Raw genomic sequence first — 6,000 nt, 5'->3', positions numbered from 1 at the left:
TGGGCCTGCCCTGGGGCCCTATGGGCCTGCTCTGGGGCCCTGTGGGCCTGCCCTGGGGCCCTATGGGCCTGCTCTGGGGCCCTGTGGGCCTGCTCTGGGGCCCTGTGGGCCTGCTCTGGGGCCCTATAGGCCTGCCCTGGGGCCCTATAGGCCTGCTCTGGGGCCCTGTGGGCCTGCTCTGGGGCCCTGTGGGCCTGCTCTGGGGCCCTATAGGCCTGCCCTGGGGCCCTGTGGGCCTGCCCTGGGGCCCTATGGGCCTGCTCTGGGGCCCTGTGGGCCTGCCCTGGGGCTCTATGGGCCTGCTCTGGGGCCCTATAGGCCTGCTCTGGGGCCCTGTGGGCCTGCTGGGGCCCTGTGTGCCTGCTCTGGGGCCCTGTGGGCCGGGTCAGGCAGCAGTGGTCAGTGTGGGTCTGCTCTGGGGCCCTGTGGGCCGGGTCAGGCAGCAGTGGTCAGTGTGGGTCTGCTCTGGGGCCCTGTGGGCCGGGTCAGGCAGCAGTGGTCAGTGTGGGTCTGCTATGGGGCCCTGTGGGCCGGGTCAGGCAGTGGTCAGTGTGGGTCTGCTCTGGGGCCCTGTGGGCCTGCTCTGGGGCCCTATAGGCCTGCTCTGGGGCCCTATAGGCCTGCTCTGGGGCCCTATGGGCCTGCTCTGGGGCCCTGTGGGCCTGCTCTGGGGCCTTGTGGGCCTGCTCTGGAGCCCTATGGGTCTGCTATGGGGCCCTGTGGGCCGGGTCAGGCAGTGGTCAGTGTGGGTCTGCTCTGGGGCCCTGTGGGCCGGGTCAGGCAGCAGTGGTCAGTGTGGGTCTGCTCTGGGGCCCTGTGGGCCGGGTCAGGCAGCAGTGGTCAGTGTGGGTCTGCTCTGGGGCCCTGTGGGCCGGGTCAGGCAGCAGTGGTCAGTGTGGGTCTGCTCTGGGGCCCTGTGGGCCGGGTCAGGCAGCAGTGGTCAGTGTGGGTCTGCTCTGGGGCCCTGTGGGCCGGGTCAGGCAGCAGTGGTCAGTGTGGGTCTGCTCTGGGGCCCTGTGGGCCGGGTCAGGCAGCAGTGGTCAGTGTGGGTCTGCTCTGGGGCCCTGTGGGCCGGGTCAGGCAGCAGTGGTCAGTGTGGGTCTGCTCTGGGGCCCTGTGGGCCGGGTCAGGCAGCAGTGGTCAGTGTGGGTCTGCTCTGGGGCCCTGTGGGCCGGGTCAGGCAGCAGTGGTCAGTGTGGGTCTGCTCTGGGGCCCTGTGGGCCGGGTCAGGCAGCAGTGGTCAGTGTGGGTCTGCTCTGGGGCCCTGTGGGCCGGGTCAGGCAGCAGTGGTCAGTGTGGGCAGGCCCACCGTCGCTGAGTCAGGGGGCAGGCAGGGGACAGACAGCTGGGCTGAAACGAGAGGAGAGGCAGGGTTTCACACGAGATACACAGAGCACAGGGCTGGATGTGGCGTAGGGGAGGTGGGAGATTTAAACAAATGACACAGCACACCCTGCGGCTCTCCAAGACCAGGGTTGCAGAAGTGCACTCCAGGTGGCCAGTATCTCAGGTGTGAGATGCATGAGCAAAACAACGCACGAACTATCTGATTTGTCTGTCATAAGTACATGCACATTTCAAATATTTACTAAAGAGGTGTACGGCTATATGATCTCATAAGTGGTTGAAATAAATGAGAGTAAAATAGTGCACTTCACCAGAGTACTGCCACTACTGTGTCTACACTGAGACAAACAAGCCCGGGTCACCTTAATAACTACTGTAGGAAACAGGATGTAGCCTGCTGTACAATGTTCTCTGCACTACTTCTAGGTCAAAGAAGTTGGCAAGCAGACAAGATTATCCTGCCATTATACGTTTGCAGTACAAACTCTGCCACACACTAGGCACTGTACATTTTCTCCTGTTTCTAGCAGGTTAACTAAGCAGGCATTTGAGCTACAGTACCAGTGTGCAGTGTCCCTGCCATGCTCTGCTCATTCTGTGCTCTGTGCTTCAAAACATCATGTTTATTTAAATGATCCTGGATTACAAATACAATACTTTTTTATTATTATTACTATTATTAGTAGTACTGGGAGTAGTAGATGGGGTGAAGGAGTAACAGCCAATGTGACTCAAACCCATGAATCCCCCTCACACACACACATACACACACATACACACACAAACACATACACACACACACACAAACACATACACACACACACACACACCCAAACACATACACACACAAACACATACACACACACATACACACACACACACACACATACACATACCCATACACACACACACACACGCATACACATACACATACACATACACACACACACACACACACACACACATACACATACACATACACATACACACACAAACACAAACACACACACACATTCTCACAATGAAAACAAACAGAATTGCCTGTGATCTGAGAGCACATCACATTGCGTTAATCTCTTATGAAATCCCACTGCTGGGAACTGCCCCCTGTTTATTCATGAGATTCCTGCTCTTGTTGGGACCTGATATGGCGCAGTGGACATCCCGCCCTCCCACCCCCCCTGACCACAGGGCCCTTACTGTGGGTCAGTCTCAGAGCTGGGGTGCTTATATTTGATGCTCATCTGCATTTCATTACAGTGGTTGTTCTTGGAGCCTCTGGCTCAAAAGTAAGATCCTATCACTGCTATCATAAATTGGAGGGGGGGGCGGGGGTTGCGCAAGCCAAGACCTCTCTGAGCCTGCCTGTCCCCCCTCCCCCCGCCTGCCTGCCTGTCTATCTCCCTCCCTGCCCCCCCCCCGCCTGTCTCTCTCCCTGCCCCCCCCCGCCTGTCTATCTCCCTCCCTGCCCCCCCCGCCTGTCCCCCCCCTCCCGCCTGTCTCTCTCCCTGCAGCTCCCCTGCTGGTGTTTGCAGAGTGAGTGCACATCTGATATCGGTTTTGATAGCTGGGTGGGCCAAATCTCGTCGCCTCTCACCCTTTCTCGGCTGTTATTGGAGAAACATGATAGTTCTGCTCTCCAAAAAGAACACGACAGAGTAATGCTGCTATAAGCAGAGCAAGCACCAGGAATTAATACTCTTGTGCAATTACTACAAGGCCTACATCTAAGCAATGCGAGGACTGAGTACGGCTACACAAGTGCTAAACCTTAGCAATGCCAGCCATCCGTACTGTTACACAATTACTACACCTAGTGTAATGTAACATAATGTCATGGAATGTACTGTTTTCTATGCTGTATCCAGGGAAGGAGGGTTTCTGTTACCCAGAAAATGAGCAAAACATTATTAAGTAATACCATTTGTTACTGTTCACGTGACTAGGAACTAGCCATTTGCTTGGTGTAGATTTTACTAGAGACGATTGCACTGTGCCTATGGCACTGTCCTGAATCTTTGTCCTTGTCGAGGTTCATTGTGTTACTCAATGGGTCTTCTGAAGTTTGCATCCGCTAGCTTGCTGTCTGCTTCGCTGGCTATTGAGGTAGCAGTGTGGTAACTGTCGCTAGTTAGCTCCTGCTTGGCCTCGCCTTTGGCATTAGACAGCAAGGAAGATTATTAGATGAATTTAAACGATACATTTAAACTTTGGTGTAATCATTAAGCCGCCACAGCACGTGGTCAGTGCATCACCAGCCCGAAATGTCTGCTCTCTCTCTGACAGAGCTGGAGCAGAGGAGGGTAAGGATCTAAGATGGCGTCATCCCTGGGACACTCAGACATTTCGGTGTGACTCAGTTATCACCATCTGTTTGGGGCCTGTCTGATCTGATCCCCGCGGGCCATGTTTACAGGTGCATTACAGCAGTGCTTGCGCAAGCCCAGACAGACAGAGGTACGCCACGATGACTCAGCCTTACGTAATGTCCCAGGACCAGGCTCCAAGCCTCTCCCGCAAAGCTACAGGTCACTTATAGTGCTTTTTAAAAAAAAAAAACACACAAACCACAATGGTGGGGTTTTAAAACAACAAAGTTTTGTTTTACTTTTAAAACCCACTTTAAAAGAAAGGGAACAATAGATGGACAAGAGCTAGAGAAGGAGGAGGAAATTACCATTATAGGCTTTCACCCGGGGCCTTGTCAGGGAATCAAGCGGTAGGCCTAACCTTTAAGTTCCATTCAGGCTTTGAGCCAATTTCTGTCACAGTTATTCAACACTAACAAAAACATTTAGTTGGACTCTCTCTCTCTCTTAACTCTCAATCCACACTGATCATCAACCTTGAACACCCTCAAATAGAAAAGAAATCATTAAAGTTAACACACAAATGGCCATTCATGATGAGTGGTAATCCGTTGGATCTCACTGTAGTTAAGGCCTTGCTATTAGCATTACCATGCCATTGAGATCTCACTGTAGCTAAGGCCTTGTTGTTAGCATTGGCATGCTACTCAGATCTCACTGTAGCTAAGGTCTTGTTGTTAGCATTAGCATGCTACTCAGATCTCACTGTAGCTAAGGCCTTGTTGTTAGCATTGGCATGCTACTCAGATCTGACTAGCTAAGGCCTTGTTGTTAGCATTAGCCTGCTACTCAGATCTCACTGTAGCTAAGGTCTTGTTGTTAGCATTAGCATGCTACTCAGATCTCACTGTAGCTAAGGCCTTGTTGTTAGCATTAGCATGCTACTCAGATGTCACTGTAGCTAAGGCCTTGTTGTTAGCATTGGCATGCTACTCAGATCTGACTAGCTAAGGCCTTGTTGTTAGCATTAGCATGCTACTCAGATGTCACTGTAGCTAAGGCTTTACTTTTACCATTATCATGCCCGTGAGGGTGAGGGGGCAGCTGGAGCAATTAGCGCCACAGGGTAATTAGCATGAGTCATCTGCGCAGAAAACTCTGACAGGGTGCACTGCTGTTTTTCACATGTTGAGAATGTCACTTTTACTCCAAGATTTTTAAATCCAAAAATGTAAGTTGAGATTTGACTGTTTTGGCTTTTACCGGGTTTCACAGATTTAATCCAATGAGAGACTGGCTACCTTGTTCCCACATCCTTACAGGACAGATCCAGGTGTTTCCTGTTGTCTTTAACACAGACATCATTAGTGTAGTCTTTACAGAAAGAGACAAGTTTCTTTAACACAGACATTATTAGTGTAGTTTTTACAGAAAGAGACAAGTTTCTTTAACACAGACATTATTAGTGTAGTCTTTACAGAAAGAGACACAGTTTCTTTAACACAGACATTATTAGTGTAGTCTTTACAGAAAGAGAAAAGTTTATTTAACAGACATTATTAGTGTAGTCTTTACAGAGAGACAAGTTTCTTTAACACAGACATTATTAGTGTAGTCTTTACAGAAAGAGACACAGTTTCTTTAACACAGACATTATTAGTGTAGTCTTTACAGAAAGAGACAGTTTCTATACCACAGACATTATTAGTGTAGTCTTTACAGAAAGAGACACAGTTTCTATACCACAGACATTATTAGTGTAGTCTTCACAGAAAGAGACACAGTTTCTATACCACAGACATTATTAGTGTAGTCTTTACAGAAAGAGACACAGTTTCTTTAACACAGACATTATTAGTGTAGTTTTTACAGAAAGAGACAAGTTTCTTTAACACAGACATTATTAGTGTAGTCTTTACAGAAAGAGACACAGTTTCTTTAACACAGACATTATTAGTGTAGTCTTTACAGAAAGAGAAAAGTTTATTTAACAGACATTATTAGTGTAGTCTTTACAGAGACAAGTTTCTTTAACACAGACATTATTAGTGTAGTCTTTACAGAAAGAGACACAGTTTCTTTAACACAGACATTATTAGTGTAGTCTTTACAGAAAGAGACAGTTTCTATACCACAGACATTATTAGTGTAGTCTTTACAGAAAGAGACACAGTTTCTATACCACAGACATTATTAGTGTAGTCTTCACAGAAAGAGACACAGTTTCTATACCACAGACATTATTAGTGTAGTCTTTCCCGAAAGAGACACAGTTATGCTGGTATTCATTTTCATGCAGCTTTTTGTCATCTCTGTGATGGTTGGGTGTAAATGGGGCATTGTG

Source organism: Conger conger, chromosome 14 (genome assembly GCF_963514075.1).
Source record: "Conger conger chromosome 14, fConCon1.1, whole genome shotgun sequence".
Taxonomy (NCBI): Eukaryota; Metazoa; Chordata; class Actinopteri; order Anguilliformes; family Congridae; genus Conger; species Conger conger.
Note: the sequence above shows the minus strand (reverse complement) of the source record.